Source organism: Corvus hawaiiensis, chromosome 1 (assembly GCF_020740725.1).
Source record: "Corvus hawaiiensis isolate bCorHaw1 chromosome 1, bCorHaw1.pri.cur, whole genome shotgun sequence".
NCBI classification, from domain to species: domain Eukaryota; kingdom Metazoa; phylum Chordata; class Aves; order Passeriformes; family Corvidae; genus Corvus; species Corvus hawaiiensis.
Window position 1 is genome coordinate 7,747,924 of NC_063213.1, and position 20,217 is coordinate 7,768,140.

The 20,217-nt window shown below is 45.1% G+C and overlaps 1 long non-coding RNA gene across 1 annotated transcript; it reads right to left on the reverse strand.

The window, feature by feature from the left end:
• Positions 1-2,342: 2,342 nt before the first annotated feature.
• On the reverse strand, positions 2,343-19,024 carry LOC125336451. Its single transcript, XR_007207762.1, has 4 exons — positions 17,994-19,024; positions 16,171-16,305; positions 12,861-13,141; positions 2,343-2,353 (listed from the first exon to the last, which is right to left on the reverse strand). It is a non-coding gene; the product is annotated as an uncharacterized LOC125336451 (long non-coding RNA).
• Between the last annotated feature and the right edge of the window lie 1,193 nt (positions 19,025-20,217).

Genomic DNA, 20,217 nt, shown 5'->3' on the forward strand with positions numbered 1-20,217 from the left:
AGAGACTATGATTTGTATGTGCATCTCTCAGTTTCCCACACCTCTGAGTTTCCAAACTATGAATTCCCTCTTTCTTAATCCAGAAAAAAACAAACAAGAGACTTGAAAGTTCTTTATGAGTGAGTTCCAGGCCATAATATGTGATAATATGAACAAACTCCCCTCGTTTTTCTGGAGTTTAACTCTACACTATCCCAAATACACAGTAGCACTCCTTCCAGCTCCCATCACTGGCTTGAGTTCAGGAATTCAGCTATGAACAGTGACAATCATTTTGGAAAGAGCTCCTCTTACAAGAACTGCTTCTCAGTCTAGAAAACACCCTTCTTGTTCCTCCTACCAACCCCATCTGGAAGGAGCTGCAGGTATGGAGGGTGAAGTTACAGCTTCAACTTCCAAAATATCAAATAAAATCACATGTCACTGGATGCCATGCAGATCCAAGCATGTTGTTACTAACTCTGCACAAGGAAAAGGCTGTGAAAAGCCTTGATAGCTCTGAAATGGAAAAATTGAGGACTCTCGCCACAGAAGAAATGCTTTGGTCCTCTTCTGCATTCAGCATGTGGATCAGAACTCTTTCCGTGACAACAGTCCTAAAGAAGAGGGGAAAGTCTCAGTCATCTGCACATCATTCTATTAACCCTCATCTTCATTCCTCTGCAAACGTGAAGGGGTACAAGGCTGCGCTCAGAAATCCAGCTGCTGTTGCTAAATTTGTACTGGTACCCAATGGGTGCCATAAATAATGTCTGATAGCACCCAGCTGAGTGCAGATGCAGGGCTGGGATTTGCATTACAGTTTTTACCAGTTGTTCCAAAGACTGGTTCACTCACTAGCTGCTGCTTTTGTCTGATAATCACTGCACAGCTCTACCTGTTTAACAGGGATCCCATTTGGTGTGGATGACAATGCAGAAACCTCCCCACTCAAGGAGCACAAGAGAGGTGTCATGTTTATTAATGCTCAGTGAGTGCTTCTGCAGACAATACCCACACTTGCTGTGCAGAAATGTATAATTAATGCATTTCTGGAAAGGATCTCATGAAGCAGAAACCATGAAGCCAAGAACAGATGGGAACCAAACTTTCACTCACTGCTGCATTTTGCAATTAAGAATAATTTCTTTAAAAGAGCTCAAATGAACAAAGAGATTGCAGAAGCAGAAATGCACAGTTTATGGTTGTCCTGGCCTTTAGTTTGGAACATGCAAGAGTTCCCAGAATTGCATTTAGTTTCAGTGATTACCTGCCTTTTTTTTTTAAATAAAAAGTGTGTAATTGTGAGAAAAAAATTACAGCAGAGTTAATGTGGAGTGCTTGGTGAATCTTCTGTGCATCATTAAATATGCTGAAACAAATTCTGGATTATTATTAATTGCAAATGGGGGGAGTTTAGCCACAGCACACCAGTACAGACAGCTCAAGGAGCAGAAGGAAGAAGGGTTTACTACTAGGAAGCAAGGAACTTTTTTTCCTCATCCTGTTAGGCTCAATCTAAGAAGAAAAAGTTGAAAGGAACTTCATCACACACAGGATGGGAGGTAAGGGTGGATGGAGGGGTTGACAAGAAAACAGGGAAATTATTCTGGAGAAATAATGAACAAGAAATAAGCACAGTGGGAGGAGCGAGGGAACCAGTTGTGAGTTTGATGAATCTGTAGAAAGCAGGCAGGCATGGTTTGGTTTGTTTTTTTAACATCTGAGAAATAACTTTTGTGGTTAGATTAGTTCCTCTCCCTCCTTGTGAACTTTTCCTGCTTGTAGAACAAGAAGCAAAATTTAAAAAAAAGCCTTGATTTTTGCCCTACAGCTGGGCCATGAGCATGATCAATGAGCAGTGGCTCACACAGCTGATGCCCAAGCACAAATTTCAGGGAAGAGATTGCCTTTGCACCAGTCCCTCCCCTGCGTGCTGCTTGAGGAGCACGGAAATACCCTGGCAGAGAAATAAAGAGCATGCCTAGGGCTGGAGCAGGTTGGAAGGATCATCCTGCTGATGAGAATTAAATCTTAAATTGCCATTTCTGATGGCTTAAGCAAAGAGATGTTGAAGAGTGCTGGTTCTGCTCTCCACAAAAACAACCCCCCGGGCCATAACTGGCTGCCTGGTCTGGGGGTAACCCTGACCTCAGGATAGACCATGTGGCCACTCTGGCTTCTGCACTGGCAGTGCTGAGCTGCTGCTGAAACCACGAGCAGGGGAGGGATAACCAGGAGTGGGAATGCTGGAGAGTGTCACACTGATGGAAAAGCACTGCCTGAGTGAGCAGGAGTCTGCTCCTTATGCAAACCCGGAGAGGAAAAGGCCATTTCAGTACATCTCATATGCACTACAGAGCAGTAAAGCTGCCTGGGCTCTAAGAGGAGATAAGAGCTCATCTTCTGCCTTGTTATTGAATGATTGTGCCCTAATAGAGGGAAAATAATGGTAAAGGAATCAAGGAGAATGTAGGTTAAGTAACCAGGTAACACAGCTAATGGAGATAAAAATGATGGAGACTGAAAGGGTTCATTGGCTGGGCTTTTTATATGCTCTTTATTAAAAAGACAAAGATGAAAGGCATGCAGTGCCTTTAACAAATGTGTGGCTGGAGTGAAAGAAACACGAGTTACACAACACCTTCTCTGGAGAGAAGGGACTTCTGTGCAGAGGAACAGCCATGTTTCATCTTCCTGGCCCCTCTGAGGTCCTGCCTGCACCTCTCAGACAGCTCTCTTAGAGGCAACAGAAGCAGGCTCCTGCCTGCTATTAACCCTTTTGAATAGATTAAGACCAGGTGCCTGGCCTTGGGTCTGTAGCTCTTCAGAAAGAGGGCGCAGAAGTCTGCATTATCCTTTTCTTTATCTCTGGTCTTTAATTCTTCTTCTCACTTTGTCTCTAGGATCTTTTGAAGTTCCTGGGAGCAGGTCTCTGGAGCAACTCTGATCTTTCACAGACTGTGACAAAAACACCTCTTTCCTGACATGGTTCAGAGGTGAATTGGCAGTGCCCTAGTGTAGGGTGCCCTCCACGGCAGACAGTCCTTCATGAGCTCCAGCGTGAGTCCCTCCCACGGGCTGCAGCTCTCCATGACCTCCCGTGGGGTCAGCCCTGCAGGCGCAGCCTGCTCAGCCTGGGTCACCCACAGGACCACAAGTCCTGCCAGCAAAGCTCCTTCAGCCTGGGCTCCTCTCTGCTCAGGGCCGCAGGTCCTGCCAGGAGCCTGCTCCAGCACAGGCTTCCCACAGAGTCACAGCCTCCTTCCAGCATCCACCTGCTCTGCTCTGGGGTTCTCAGGGGCTGTAGGCGGATCTCTGCTCCCCCATGGACCTCCACGGGCTGCAGGGGCACAGCTGCCTCACCACAGGCTGAAGATTGATCTCCTCCCTGTCCTTCTACACTGACCTTGGGATTTGCAGAGCTGTTCCTCTCGCTTACTCTCACTCCTCTCTCCCAGATGTTGTTGAACAGCAATTTTTCGCCTTTCTTAAGTATGGTACATATAGGCACAACCACCATCACTGATGAGCTTGGCCTTGGCCAGTGTCCAGTGGGGGTGAGAAGGGGCAGGTGTGAGAGAAGAGGGATGGACAAGCAAAGGAAGATGAGAGGCTCTGGCTCAATGCAAATGAGGAGAGGAAAAATACCCTTGATATGGAATAGCCATCACAATATGAGGAGAGACAAAATATTAGCTGTTACTGTAATACGTGGATTTGTCTGCTTCCTGCTTTGCATTGATTTTGGATTGTGTGAATCCAGTGACTTTAATATAGTAACTATCGATTTGTAGTGGTGAAAGAGAGTGGAGAATCTGACCACATCTGTTAGAAACAAACAAAGATCCTTTGGGGTTTACAGAAAAGATTTTGCTTCAGCTTAATTATAAACACAACTACAAGTTCCGATCCAGGTTTGGAATGCAGAATTTCCTTTCAGGGGCTGGCAAAGGCTGTTCAGCTGCTGGACAGAAGTGTTTTCAGCATCAACAAAACTGGAAAATCATTCCCAAGATGCAGAGGAGTTGTTTCGTAGAATCATAGAATAGTTTGTGTTGGAAGGGACCTTTAAAGTTCCTCTGGTCTGGTCCAACCCCCCTGAAATTAGCAGGGACATCTCCAGTGAGATCAGGTTGCTCACCATGTTTGTGTGCAGTGTGGCTGCACTTCTGTTCCTTGTGGTTGTGGCAGTGATCAGAAGATGACCTCCAAACAAAGCCCTTGAGCTCTGTTTTGTCCCTCAAACCCACAAAATCAGAGTGAAGCACTCACACCCTGGTAGCTGCAGAGGCTCAACCTCCACTGCCCTGTTCCTGCCCCCTCACTGATCCTGCCTGGACCCATTTCTGCCTCCTCAGTGTCCTCCGTATCTCCAGGGACCCACCAGGAAAGCACCACAGCCATTTCTGCAGGTGAGGGAAGGCAGGTGTGCACCCCAGCCAGGAGCCAGCTAGCTGCACTCTGCTCTGCCCAGCATCTAACATCTACCTTCAGACACTTCATTAACCTCCTCCATCTAATCCCAGCTAAGCGGATTTACCCTGATTCGCTGCCAGTCAATCAGTAATTGGGTTTGTTGACAGCCATAAAGGCAGAAATGCCCATGTCTGTGCTTCAGACACTATGTCTGATCATTCCTTCCTCCTGGATGCTTTTATTTTTGGTTTGTCCTGGTGCAATTTGGAGCTAGCAAAATATTCCCTAGGTAATAAGACCCAGGACTGTCACCATCAGACCCAAGCTGATAAATGCCCCTCAGTCTGCAGGGGAATGTGAGTCATTTGGAGGTTTGATGTTGTGAATCTGTCCTCAGTTGACATCACTTACTAAGCTTCTCAATGCAGCCCACAGCAGCTCTTAGGAAGCCCATTACCTTTCCATGATCCTCGACTCACTCAAAAACGAGTGAGGCTTGTGGAGCCTGGGACCATTACGAGCATCTCTGAGGATCTCCAGCTGGAGCTGAGCTATCCTAAATAGCCAAGATACCCAAACTAATCTCCAGGAAAAGAGCAAGATGACAGTGTGACTCTCGATTCTGGAGAGAAGTCCAAGCAACCAGCAGCTGCCTGGGGGCTGCAGGCATCCCTCATTTAGGGACTGCTCCCGTGGCAAGATGATTCTCCTGTAACTAAGCAGCGTGCACAAGCCAACCTGAGCTATGGAACTGCACTGAACTTTTCATGTGTGAAAAATACAACCTGGCTGTGCCTCCATGCCAATCCCTGCTGTGAGCTGTGCCAGCCCATGATTGGACCTCTCTGGCCCCATCAGGAGCACTGGGCCAAGGAATCGTGGTGGTGGATGCATCACCCTGGCAAAACTGCACTCCCTGTGATGTGACTTCTTTCCCTGGTGAAGGAAGCTTTTCCTGAGCCTGCATAAAACACAGCCCTGTGAATTGTTGTGTGCCCTTTTGCAGGTACAATGCTGCACAAACCAGGTGAGGGAGGGTGTTCGGTGCGGCGTAGCCTCGGTGTCAAGCAGCAGGAGGGAGAGTTTCCTGTGTTAGACATGGCTGAGGTAATCTATCACATTGAAAGTGCCACACAAACAGGAGCAAATAAGGTGGCTTGTTCAGTCTCCGGTGAAAAGGAGAAGCCACTTCCAAACAAAGCAGCTGTGAAGCTTTTTGGTCTCCAGAAAGCTCAAGGATGGATGTAAATATCAGTGTCAGTGTTTCTGTGGTGCACAGGAACAGCGTTGGGGAGAACACAGAGTTCCTATGAAACAAGATCTCAGGAAAAGCCTGAACACAGAAGCTAAGCTTGAGAATGGTTTGGTCCCTCACAGCAAAGAGGAAATGATGGAACCTGTCTCTCACCTGCCTTCTCAGGTGGATGGTGCAAAACAATTCCACTGCTGGCACACCCTCAAAGCTCAAGCTAATGCTGCAGAACAGACCTTTGTATGGCTGCCCACACGGGCTGATGTGTTTCAGGGACATTCCAGGGGAGATAAATGATTAACAAAGAAGAAAATGGGTTTAATCTCAACATAGGATAGCTGAAATATGCTTTAGTAAGACATTGACTCAGCTACATCCAGGAACACCTCTGTAGGCCCCAAACACTGAGCACTTGTGCTGCTGACCAGGAATTGCCTTCTGTACTGATGCTTGGGAAAACATTAATCCATTTATGTCCCGTGGTGCTGGAGGACTTCTGATTGACTGAGTAAATTAAATCTGGCAGAATAATTCATTAAATAAATCATTTATTTGAAGAATTTCTCTCCCGTTTCATTTGCAGATTGGAGTGTGGCACGAACAGCATCACACTGATTTGACATTATTTCTCAGCTACTTCCAGGCCATAATTGTAGCTCAGTCAGCAGTGCTGACACCTCGTTTCCCATGCTCAATAGCTGTGATGCTGTCAGCAGGGAGCATTTCTGTCTGGTTCCTGACAGTCTCAGCCCCAATGGAAGAGGAATTGAGGTTTCACCCAAGCCAAGGTCGATATGATGCCACAAGGAGCAGAGGAGAGGGATGAGGGTAACAGCACCAGGTTGCCCATTGTTTGTAGGGTAAAGAAACCCTGTGACAACTCTGTACTTTGGAGCAAGCTTTTTCAGGGTCTTGATTGCACTGTGGAAATCCACCCTGGACTTCTGAACCCGAATATGTTGCTCACAGGGAGGACAGCCTGCAAAGCACTCATAAAACCCTCCTCCTGTGTCTGCACAGACCAGATTTGAGTCACTGCCTGGAGAGCTGGGGACTAAAGCCAGTCCCCATCCACTTCCCCTCCTGCCCTGACTCATTTGCAGGTGGAATACCATCCTCCTTTCCTTAATCCCTAGGGAGAGGTGAGCCACTCTCATCATGGCCAAGGAGAAATTCGGGTTTCCCATGGAAATTGTGGCACATATTCACTTAAACCAACTACTTACAAATATTGTCCTGTTTATTCTTAAATACTCCTGGCTCATGAGCATTCCTGTGAGTTGTCACTGCCTGAAATAGCCATGCAAAAGGTAACACAGCCTTCTTTATAACCATGCCCCTATGTTCAAGTCTTTGACTCTGCAGCATTTTTCTAGGGTTTTTTTCCATCAAGAATTAAGACGGGAAGGGAACAAACCAGGTGGAAATGGGAAAAGAAAACCCATCCCCAAATTCAGGATGTCTCCTGACTGTTGGTCCCTCCTGTTCCTTTGCTCCTTTGTAATAAGACTAAAAAAGGAAATTAAATGTCCACTTAATTAACATTTCTTTAGCCTTTCTATCTGGAAAGGACCATGATTTTTACAATATGGGATACATGTTGAGTAAATCTGCCATCATTTGTGTACCATCTCTTAGAGGTTTTATATCTTGGCGCATCTAAATTGCCCAGAAATAAAGGTCAGGATCCTCTCAGTGCCGTGTTCCCAATGGCTCACAGCAAAATCTTCAGCTCATCAGTGGTTTTAACTTCCTTTGTGCATTTATCATTATATCTTGTTATTTTAACAGAAGAAAAATCCACTTTGAAAACAAGGCTTCAATATTGATAGAACCTCAGGCACAGCTTTGTTGAGCTGGCTTCTGCCTAAGAATATTCAGTGCCTTTTTTCAAGAATTAGCTTGATGGATTTTTTCCTCCCTTGGCTTAGCAGTCCTGAAATCAATGGGATCACAGAAGTGGAAGGCAAAACTTTGAGATAACGCAGAATTTTTGGCACCTTTGTTATGAACACAGACTTGCCAGCCACAAAAGACTCACTCTGAAATTCAAAGCATGTGGGTTTGCTGGCTAGCAGAATATTGGAATATTGACTCTGTTTACTTCTTATACATGAAGATCATCTGCACTGCCAGGATAAAAGCACAGGATAGGATGGGAGCTAGTCTCCAGAATTACCCAGATTCTCTTGAAAATCTACTTAGACTCTCCCAATATGGAGTTTCTATGGGTGGGATGGAATTTTGACTGGTGAGAGCATATGAAAGGTAAAATAGGATTCTATGTTTTGGAAAACATCTTAGGTTGAGTGTAGAGCTGAAGGAGTTGAAAGCCCATCCTGACAAAAGCTTCTTGGAATCCAAATACTTTCTATCATCTCACCATGAACTTATTTACTTCTTTTTAGGAACTGGGACATGCTACTGATACATAGCTTTGTCTCAACTCACAAAGTGAACATTCCCCAAAATCTACCTAAGCATTAATCAATCATTCCATGGGACAGACATGTTTTCTAGTAATAATAGTAATTATCTCTAAAAGTTCTTGAAAGTTTGGCTGTTGTTAACCAGGAATAAACAGAAATAGAAGAGAAATTATCTCAAGTTATAAAGTCAGGCTGCTGCTGTGCTTATAGAACCAGCAAAGTTCTGCAAAGATCTTTTATTGGTCAGAGTTCCCAAAAAGATTACTTAACTGAGGATATTTTTACAAGACACAGGAAAGGAGAAAGATGGCAGGTGTAGAAATATAAGCCAGCCTTTGAAAAGTGGATCAACTGATAATGAATCACTGCTAAATAGCTCACAGCTATTTAGATTTTGTTACTCAAGTAGAGAAATAACTTACACTCTCTCATCCCTGATGGTCTTGGGAAATAAACTACCAATGTATCCATAAATTACCCCCACACTGAGTTATGTAGCAACAGCATAACTATATTTTCCTCCCTCTCAGGCACGAACACACGAATGTGGTCTGACACCTCCATCCTCTCACCTACTAACCTGGTACATATAAACACAGAAAATGGCTGTTCCACAGCACAGTGCTGAGTCAATCTAAAACTTAACCATTACAGAAAATATGTAATAAGCTTTCTTTAATTCAGATGAAGTAAAGGAGTGTTTTCAGGGGAGCTGTAGATGCACCATGACAGGTCTTTGCAATGCAAATCCTCAGTGTGACTGAAATCTCAGCACAGATCAGATTTATATCCAAAACCAGTTGGTAACACTCCAGGCTCAGGAAAAGTGGGTTGAAGAAAGCCAATCTTTGTTACATCTGAGCCATTCAGTTCCTCAGTCTTTAGGATTCCAAGGGCAAAATAGGAATAAACTTCCTCAACCATCCTCAAACCCAAACCTGCTTCTATACAGGGGACACAGGGAAGATCCCGAAACCTTAAATCCTAAACCCACCCTTCCCTTTCCTCCTTATATTACCTGGTTTTAGTCACTCTGGTCTCTCCAAACAGCACCATCATCCACCCCAGACACCATTCTACCAAGTGCTTTATACACACAAACAGGAATGGGGAAAAGAAATGTCATCTTGGGTAAAAAGACCCCAAACAGTAACAAAAGCAATTATTTAAAACAAACAAACAAACAAACAAAAACCACAAAGAAATTAACATGTGAATAGATAGTGTTAAGACCCACAATATAAAATGTACAGTCCAATCCAGGTCACTTCAAAACAGTAGAACTTTTTTCACTGGTGTGCATTGGATACAAAGGTTCTGTTTCTGCCTTGGTTCTGCTGCCCTGAAGACAGTGGTAACATTTTCATTAACCTTTTGGTGGGAGCTCAGCTGGGCTGTAGTCATTGCTGTAAATCATTTGTCATATAGATGCTAAAAAAAAAAGGAGCCTTTTTTGTGCAAGCCTTTTGGACATCTGAAAACTGTAGTCAATATTTATAATCTCTGGCAATGGGTGGCAGAGGTAAAACAAACACAAGTCTGAGTTACAGCATAGCATCCACCGTGGCTACTCCACCACTGGGCTAAGTCCATTCCCAGAAAGAAGGGCAGGAAAGAGAAGTGAAAATGAGGGAACCAGATGGGAACTGTGCAGCCCCTGGAGCTCAGCTCTGCTGGAAAACTGGCCTCAGTTTGTTGTGCAAAGCTTCCTCCTGCTCTGCCATTATTTCCCATTCCATTCCCAGCAACACTCGATTGTGATAATCCATTCTGTGGAGAGAAAAACAAAAAGACATGAATTTTAAGATTAGAGCCCTTGTGCCTTGTCTTTGTTTGAAAACTCCTCTAACTGAGTGGCCCTTTGGGCTACAGTGCCACAGCTTTGTGCATCTCCTGCCAACGACAGCTCTGTTTAGGAAGCATCGTGATGTCAGGTTGGGGGATATTGAGCAGAGATTTACACATCTCTGTGAATTTGCACTTCTCTGGACTCACAGGCACTTTCAGGTGGCTGTGGGAGGAATTTTTTTCAAGTGAGAAGTAAACACAAGGTGTTGGCCTCTCTGGGAGATGGGAAGCAGTTAACTTCGGAGCTAATTACGGGGAGGCTGACGGATGCTGACAGATGTATTGTCCTGGCAAAGGGCTCGCCACTGGTTCCGCCATGAGACAGGGAGCAAAGCCTCTCTCCTCCTCTCAGCAGGCCCATGGCACCAGGGAGGAAGAAGACAAGGATGTCAGGACTTCTAATTATACACCAGGAACCTGCAAAATCGGAACAATAGAAGTGTTAGTTAAAAATAATGCCCCGAGGTGCTGAAGTGGAGCAGCAGGAGAAGGAAGATCACAGGGGTGGGAGTGAGGGGCTGGAGAGGAGATCTCCTGCTCGTCCTCTTGTGATGGGGTCTGGAGGGGCTTCTTTCCAGGGATGTACAAAACACATGTACAGTTATATACCTACCAAAACCCTGCCTCCAGTTGTTGGGGTCCCTCCCCTGCCGTGTAGCCCTGGGAGAGGGGCCCTGAGGGCACAGACATGGGGCTACCCTGTCCCTGCTCAGCCTCGTTCCCATTGGTTGGTTTGTGTTCCCTGCGCGGGCAGAAGGACCCTTGGTCCCGTGACTGGAACAGTTCCTGGGCAGAGCTCCGGCCATGCGGCTGGAGAAATAAACATCTCTCTGAAACAGCTATCAAGAATCTGTCTGTCCATATATATTTCCTTTCCACGGGACTCCTGGTTTGATATATGCGTGTTGCAGGATCCCCACTGCAACAAATGGTGGAGATTTGTGAGCAGAACGATCCCCGATCCCTAAGCGACTGATTTGTGTGAGTAAACCCTGGAAACTTTGGATTCCTCTTCTTGGTTTTGCTTTGCTATTCCATATCTAAACTATGGAGGAACCGTGGGAAGACTCTTGGCTCTCAGAGCCGCATATGGACATTTATCTTAAACTTAAAATGATTCTTGAACAACGATTTGTAAATTTTAGCTTGATTCAAGCTCAAAAAGAACTGAAACACTTCCTGGCATGGTTGTTTAAGAACTTTTTCTATGTTTCTTGGGATTTAATTCTTACCAAGGGCTTTTGGAAAACCGTTTGGACACAGTTAATATTGGAGTCAAAATATATGCCGATGGAAGAATATTTTCGTGAATATTATTTAGTTACTGAGACTGTTGAGCAATGTCAGCTGTGTCCTGGTGAAGGGAAGCGTGGCGCAGGGACCGTGCGGCCCAGGCCACGTGCACCGAGCGCTCTGCGAGCAGCAGCGAGGCAGTTCCCGCGCGCGGGCGGAGCCACGCGAGCCGCAGTGTCGGTGGCGGAGCGAGGCGCGGCGGGACCCGGCGGTGCCTGCCCGGTCCTGTGCAGTGCGTGGTGGAGCGAGCCCCGGGAACGCCCGGCCGAGAGGGGCGGCGCGCGGGCGGCGGCTGGCGGCGATGGCGGTGGAGCGGAGCCGCGCCCAGCCGAGACGCGCGCCGGAGCAGGACGCGGGGGAGTCGTCGCTCGGGGGCCCGGCCGAGACGTGGGTGCAGCGCCCGGCATCGGCAGCGAAGCTGCGACCAGAGGAGGCGACGCACGGAGAACTGAGCGGCGTGGCCCGGCCCGGCCCGCGCAGCCCCGAACGCGACCCCGGGAAGAGCGCGCAGGCACGAGCAGCTCCGACAATTCCAACACGGGAGCGACCGAAAGAGAGAGCAAAGACGCAGCGAGACAGAAAACAGCAGCCACTCGGAAAAAGGAAAAGATCATAGCAACTAAGACCTTAGGGATAGTAAAATGGTATAATGTTAAGCAAAATTATGGTTTTATAACAAGGTGTGACAACCAGCAAGACATATTCGTGCATAGAACTGCTATTAAAAAGAATAACCCTGAAAAATGGATCCCAAGCTTGGGAGATGGAGAGGTGGTGGAATTTAATATTGTTCTAGGGAGAAAAGGGTTACAAGCATCGCAGGTCACTGGGCCTGATGGTGTTCCTGTAAAAGGCAGTATATATGCAAAAAATCGTAGTCATGTTAGACAGTATCTCCATTGTAAGCCCCCCCTACAGTTTCCCTTTCCTAATCCCACCTTTCCCTTTTACCCTATGTCCTATTACCCCCAGTGTATTCCCAATCCGTTTTTTCATCCATGGTTTCCCTCACAAAACCATGCTTTTGCCAATTGTTTCCCCAAAAATCCCTTTCCAATGCCGAGTGGGGGATGAAAAGGGGGAGGGAAGAAGTTAAACCCTCTCCTGCCTCAGTTTCCCCACAAAGCATGCTCAGAGAATTCTGTCTCCCTTCTGTCAGCCCTAAGATGTTCCACAGAATCTGTTTCGACATTTAAAGACTCAGGAGGGTGGCTTGTTTTGTTTTGAAACTGTTCTTGTTATGTTTATCCAGTTGTTTTCATTCTCCTTTTATTAAAATAAAACGGGTGAGGTGTTGGGGTCCCTCCCCTGCCGTGTAGCCCTGGGAGAGGGGCCCTGAGGGCACAGACATGGGGCTACCCTGCCCCTGCTCAGCCTCGTTCCCATTGGTTGGTTTGTGTTCCCTGCGCGGGCAGAAGGACCCTTGGTCCCATGACTGGAACAGTTCCTGGGCAGAGCTCCGGCCATGCGGCTGGAGAAATAAACATCTCTCTGAAACATCTAGCAAGAATCTGTCTGTCCATATATATTTCCTTTCCACGGGACTCCTGGTTTGATATATGCGTGTTGCAGGATCCCCACTGCAACATTTCACCTTTGCAGCAGGGTGCCCGCTGTCCCCATGGAGACACCAGCACAACTCACCTTCTCTGATGGATGCTGGGCGTTTTGAAGAGGAGATAATAAAGAATTTCAATTTTTTTTTTTTCCTGAGGGATTTCACACATTTTAGTGTCTTCCAAGGATGCAGCTCAAAGTGTGCAGACAAACCAATCTGCCATCCCCTGAAGCAATGATGCATCATCAGTTAGTGAAGCTCTCATCATCTTTGGTTGGACTTTATCAGCCTGTTTATAGTCAGCACTTGAAGGATCACAGAATTTGCCCCATGCGTTTCCAGAGGCAACTTTGAAAAGGCCAGCTGGCAAGGGAGGAGAAGAGAGAAAGATTTTGTTTTAGTATGAGCCCTTGGAGAGTGGGATCTCCTGGAAAAAGAAAATACCAACCTGGAACAGTAAGTGCTGCCTTCAGTACTTTTTTGCTGTGAAGTGACCCCAAATACCTTGATTATGGCTTGTGCCTATCACTTTACAGAGATGCACTGACAAGCATTAGCTGGATAACTGTACAGAACTGAAAAACTGTGCAAAACCTGAAAAACATTTCCAAGTACAACCTGAAATGCCAAGAGAGGACAATAATGGGCTCTGTGTGTCTCTGGAAGAGCAAGCAAATGGCAGGGGCAACACTGAAGGGCAATGTGTGCCTGGAGGCAAAGCAGCCTTCCCCTTTGGATGGCTTTAGGGACAGCTGCCAGGATTTTACATTGTGGATCCATTTTCAGGGCAGTGGGATAAATTCTGTGCTCTCTTGAAGACTCTCCGAGCCCAGTGATCCCCACCTTGGTATCACACACCTCGAGTTACTCTGTTTCTGTGCTTTCCAGGGAGGGATCACTCTTCCCTGCAGCAGAAAGGCTTCGAGGATGCAAAATCAAGACCATTTTCAATAGACTCAGTCACGACTTCGTTGAGAGTTACTGATACCATTGCTTAAGTGATGTGCATCTCTCACAGGACTTTTGCTACTTAGGGTCATTTGTTTCCCAACTCTGCATGCACACTGCATCCACACACAGGCAAGAGTAATTTTCAGGATGCACCAAGCTTCAGGAAAATGAGATACAGCCCAAGCTCATGCTCTGACCATGTAGCAGAAGGACTTGCTCCAGCAATCTCAGAGTTGCAGGGTGAAACAGGGCCTTGGAATAAAATTGTCATTTTATGCAGGGAAGGACAGGGGATGAGAAATCACAATAGAAATTGTCTATTCTAATGAGAAAAGGGTTGTATGCTGATGAGCAAGGAAAGGCATTTCAAAGGAAGGAAAACAATACCTTGTGCAAATTGCATGAGGCTGCTGTTTGCTTAGAGGGAGCAGAGGCCAAGGCCTGACAGTTTCATCAGAGAAATTGGTTAGGAAATGACCAAGGGAACATAATTCATTGTTCAAATGTCAGGCTGCTCATATCTAGAGAGGAGAGTGTGCATTTATCATCACCAGTAGTACACACCCCAAAAGAATGTAAGAGAAACCGAAAAATCCATTGTAGATCTGGCATGACTCGGATACCCCTGGTGCTCTGGCTGAAGATGACCAGGAGAGGAAGATTCATACTACATTTCCTTGGAAAGTGGTGTGATGGACAAATACTGAGTGTGTTATAAGCCTGACAGAAGAGAAAACAAAGCTTTTCCCAGCCATTGGGCTGTGCATGATCTCAGCAGAGCAATGAGAAAGAGATGCATCTGTAGTAACTGGAGATATTGAATTGGGTCAGCCACGAGCAGACAGGAGGATTCAATCTAAGGGGTCAGGGGAATACTGCTAAAGTAGTTTATTTTGCAGGCAGCAATAGATTAAGACAGATTTGCAGGGAAAAAATTCTCCTGAAAGCATCTTTAAAAGAATAAGTACCAGTTTTTAGGTAGAAAACAAACAGCTGAGGGAATAGTGAGAGAATATGTGCTGGGTCAAAAAAAACCAGGTTTGTTGTGATGTATCTAGAGGAAAGTGGAAGAGGAGGGGAATTGCTGCAGGGGAACTGCACACAAGGTCTGTTGGAACAATTTTGGGTAAGAAAAGTCTTCTTGCATGGCATGCCTCTTGGTTCAAGCCTCTTGTTGTTTTGTATTATTGTCTAAAGGCCACATATTGATCACAGGAATCTTGTTCACAAGCACAGAACTAGAGTGTCAGAGGTGAGGTACACATCTTAGAGTTCAAGGCTTTTAATTTTGCCTTTGGATCAGTGTAAGTGGTGAACAGACCCATCTACGTCCTGCTTTATCAGACCTGCCACACCCAGACTAAACTGCTTTGAATATTTATGAATTGAACCTTAGGAAGTCAATCCAGGACCATAACTAGGATGACAAATTCAGGCTAGATATGAGTTAACTGGAAAATTGCAAAAGCACTCTGTGTCAGGCCACTTGGTGTCCAAGCAATGAAATGGCACATGAAAGTCTCTGGAAATTAACGTAAAGTGATGTACATGGAAAATAATCCTAATTTTGCTTGTATAATGATGGGCTATGAGCTATTATCAACCAGGAGCCAAATCTTGGGTTTATAATATGAGGTTATGTGAAAATATCAGCTTTATGCATTGATAAGGAATTGTCAGAAAAGGAGCAAAGAACACAAACAGGCTATGCTAGCACATCAAAGACAGATCTGATCCTCTGGCCCAGAGGATGTGAAAATTAGCATCACATCAATTTAATATTGTAGAAATTGAAGAACTAAAGAAAAGTGATGGGATGATCAAATATGTAGTAAGGTTCCTGTAGAAAAATGTTCTTATTAGACAAGGACTCTTCAGTCAGGGAGAGAAACGACTGAGAGGATCTATGAGGGTCATCTCAAAAATAATCAGCAGTATTCATGAAGGTCATTATCTCTGGTCCAGCAGGTCCGTGGGGCACAAGTAGCTGGAGTCTAGGACAGCATCCTGGGGAAGCCTTACTGCAGCTCCTGAGGTGTTCACTACTGGCCTCTGTTGGAGGTAAATTTCTGGGCTGGGAGGTCTAATCTGACTTAGCTTCCCTTACATTTTTAGGATCCTTAGGCCATGAATAGGTATTTTAATCTCACACAACATCATGCAGCATTAGCACTTATCTCCCCTAATCTCTTCTGCAGAAACCACATGGTTCCTCTCCCTCCTGCTTGTTATGATCAACAGACTGAAGGGCTCCCAAATACTCTGACTTTTATATCGCTTCCAGGCAGAGGGTGCTGCCCTGGGTGTCATAGTGCAAACAAACTCCAGCAAATGCACGTGGCACAGCAGATTCCTCTCTCCTTGCTCCTTCTCATGTGCCACCCCCCAGCTTTCTCAAGAAGGTTCATCCACACTGGGAAACACTGAAATTCCAAACCCACCTGGATGTGCTCCTGTGTCACCTGCTCCAGGTGACCCTGCCTTGGCAGGAGTGATGGGGTGGATGATCTCCAAAGGTCCCTTCCGACCTCAAAACTTCTGCAGTTCTGTGATTCTGCGGCACAGCTCAGCCAATTCTGTAATATAGACACAAACATGGTACAGAATGATTGGCTGGACCCAAACAGCTCAGCACTGGTTTTGTTTGACCCAGACGCTACAAAAATGAGAGCTCTGCTTGCTGATGGTAATTCTGTTTGTATCCTGTAAAGCAAGGCACAGAGAGAACTGGAGCTCACAGTTCAGCCCGCTGTGAAAAGGCAGCAACTCTCTTCCTGCTACTCTCAGAGTGTACTTGCCTGTTCTACACACTGCTCTGATCAGCCTTTTATTCATGCATGCAAATATTCAGTCATCTTTTGGCTCTTCAAGCTTCCAGGTCAATGGGGAAAAAAGTCAGTAAGTCAACAAATTAATTTAATTTATGTGCCCTGCAGACGAGGAATAGAGGAGTGCAGGAGGTTCTGAGCAGGAATGAAGATTCAGAGAGGAAAATGACAGCAAAGCATTTGAGATGTACACAGTTTTGTACTTATGGCCATCCAAGATACCATGAGGTAGGTAAGTTCTGGGTAGGAACTGTGTCAGCTGGGGAAAGCTGCTCCATGCAGCTGCATGGGGGCAGATAATATGGTAACACAAGTCACATCAGAAAGCATTTCATACATAAAACCCAGGACACCGCCACCTCCTTTGCCTCTCACAGGCATTTCCTGCAATGCCCTCAGTGCCCTGCCTGACCTCCCTGGAAGGGCACAGGACTCCTGTAGGACCTGTGCTCTCTCTGCCATTGCTGGCCTTGAACACTTCCAGGGATGGGGATGCTCAGTCAGGCTGGAAGGACTCTGAAAACCTGTGCCTTTGGGTTCAAAGAAAACTTAATTAGTGGCCTGTGTACTCAAAAGAGGATGATGTGCCCAAGTGGTCCTGCCTTCAACTGTAAACAAAGAATTATTAAAAGGTTCTCAAGGATTTGAGATAGTAATTAAAAGAAGATGAGTGATTGTCACAAGCTGCAGCCCGGCTGCTTTGCAAATGTGGTGAAGCTCCTTGGCTGGGATCTGGTTGTGATTGCAAATTATCATCTCTAAGGCTAAAGATATAACAGGATTCCCACACACCCCTCTCTGAGGCAGCTGCATGTTTCCATGCACAGGGAACGGAGCTGCTACGTGACAGACACTGCACTTGGAGCCATGCGGAGGGGACAGCAGCAAACTGTAAACAGTGTCTGGACACAGAGTCAAAAAAAGGTGTAGAAGGACCTGTCAAACCAAACATGGCAGGAGTGGGCTGCCTTTCCCATGTCCTTTCTGCACATCCCACTGGTGAAATGCAGAATTCCCCACTGAGAGAATGGATATAAAGTTTTTTTAGGGAGGAAAGAGCTGCAGGGAGCAGCCAGGTATGTGCAGTTCCAGAAGCTGTTCATTGACAACAGCCAAGTTAACAAGAAAGTCCATTTTTAAAACACTGGAAAAGTCCTCTGCTCTTTCTTAAATGGAATCTGTTGTGTCTTTAGTCAGCTCACTGCAAGCTAATCCCTCGGCTCATTTGTAAAGAAAATAGTGATATAAATGGATAAAGCTCTCAAGATAGCTGCTAACAATCATGTTCCAAGCCAATTTTCTGCTTCACTAATACTTTGAAGCTAATCAGCATTTTTCTAAATGATCTCTGCGTACTACTTGATTTTTTTGCCCCCAATATATTTACTTGGAAACATTTACGCTGGTCACACATCTTGTCACTTACTTATACTTACCAATTCAAATAACGTTTTATAGAAATAATTTCATGAGTTGTAGCTCCCAAAGATGAGTGACCTTCTCCCAGACCAGGGGTTTCCCTGACATCCAAAGCTGTGTGTGAGGTGAAGGCTGGAGGCAGGGTGGAAGATGAGTGCCAGGTTGGATGCTGCTGCAGCAGGTGGAAGAGGGCAGCACTTGACCAAGAGCTGAGCAGGTGGAGCTTCACCAAGACCCTGGTATTGCAGACAAACTGAGGGGCTTGAGCTGGTTTTGCCTGGAATCCAGACTGAGATCTGCACGTGGCTCTGAAAAGATACACAGGTGATGTTCCTGCCTTTCGGGGCAGATCAGGAATGGGGTGTCAGAAACTGGGAGATACTATTAAATTTCACCAAGATTTAAACTTGCTGTTGCATTGCTCTCGCCAGCCATTTGATAAAAGTTGGTACTAAATTCAGCACCTCCTGGTTTTCTGATGATGAGCCATACTTAAGGAGGAAAATACACCACTGATAATGGTTCAGCTGGTTCTTCCTTGGCTTCACAATCATAAATAGCACCCAGTCTTGACTGTAACTCTTCATTTCCTAGACTTTTTCCATAAGCTTTTCTACCAGCACTTCATTTTGGCATGAAGCTTCTTTTGAGTCCCAAGTAAAGGTGCTCCCCACAATACATTAAGGTGAACATTGACAAAAAACTATTCCAGTTTTTCTCCCATGGCCTCGTCCAAGTTCTTCTATATCTCAGTCTTCTATGGGCTTTACCACTTCTGGGCAAGCCTCCTATCCTGGAGTATTTTTTTAAATGTTATCATGTATTGTTATTTTGATGCGTTTTGCAAGCTGTTCACCAAACTCTCTTTAGCCTTCTTTCATTTTTAAATAAGCAGAGTTTCAGCTGACCACCACGTGGGGACAGCTGAGGCTTCCAGGTCCTTGTAGGATGCCCAGCATAAGTCATCTCTAAACATGCACCTACCACTGCTTCCGAAATGGTCTCGGATCTCAGGAGAGCAAGACTGAGCCATAAAGACTACAGAAATAGTAGGTGGTTTCTGGAAAAAAACAAAGAACAGAGACAGTTAAAGCTAAGGGTCCTCTGCTTTTTTTCTGAGATGTTGATCATTTTTAGCTGAATTTCGGTTTGAACAATTTAATTTTTTTTCATACCTCCATGTGAAACAAAATATTTAACCTATTTCTGCATTCAGCACAGGACTATTGCTTATCTGGGGTTTTTCTGAAGGCAATGACTCCATTAAACAGCACCTTTTGCTACTAAATTTTATTGAAATAGGTTCAATAGTTATTGAAAAGGGTCAGGGAAATTACTGCTGACTACCTCTTAAGAACCTTGCAAGGAGGAAAATCATGGGGGCTATGATAATTCCATAGGAATCATACAGGAATCGGTTAAAAAACTCCATAATGGGCTAGATGTGGAAATAATATTGAAATTTGCAGTTAACTCCATTTAAGAAAAGTATTTGTGGATATAACTGAAGCATTTGCTATTTAAATCTTCCCATGGACAGTAGAACTCCTATTTTTCACATAATTTCTTCAACATCATTATTTCCTCTTTTTTTCAGCTTAAATTCTATTCTTATCTGAATGAGATGCACTCCCACAAACTGAAATCAATGAAAGCCTGTACAACCCCTTGCAAATGACATCCATCAAAAGGTTCTTCCCACTGTGTTCACTTCAAGAAAATCCTTCCCAAGGATTTCTGTGACACCACAGAAGACTCACAAGTTCTATGAGCCACAAAAATAACTGATTTAATTTATGCTTTAAACTTATTTTCAGTATTTCTCTGCATGTTTAATTCACTGGAGCAGAGAAGTATCAAGTAGATGTATAAGAACAAGTGAAACCACTGGCCACTCTTATTTATGGTTACAGCCCAAGAGAGTTAAATATTGGATTTTCTCCTGTATAAAAAAAAGTTGTCACTTCTGATTTTTTTTTTTTATTCATAAAGCAGATGAATTTTCAAGATTTCCATCTAGATAGACAATATTAGGCAAAATTAAGTTAAAACAAACAAACAACAGCAACAAAAAAAACCACCCATGGAATGCCAGATCATTTTTACCACTATGAAGCGAAGAAACAGCTTTGACCTGAGGACTCCCCAGACTGCCCTGTGAAACACTGAGCTTAGAAGTGCTGTGTGCCCCACTTTGCAGAGACAATAAAGAGCCTTCCTACATCAGGAAGCTTTTTCACC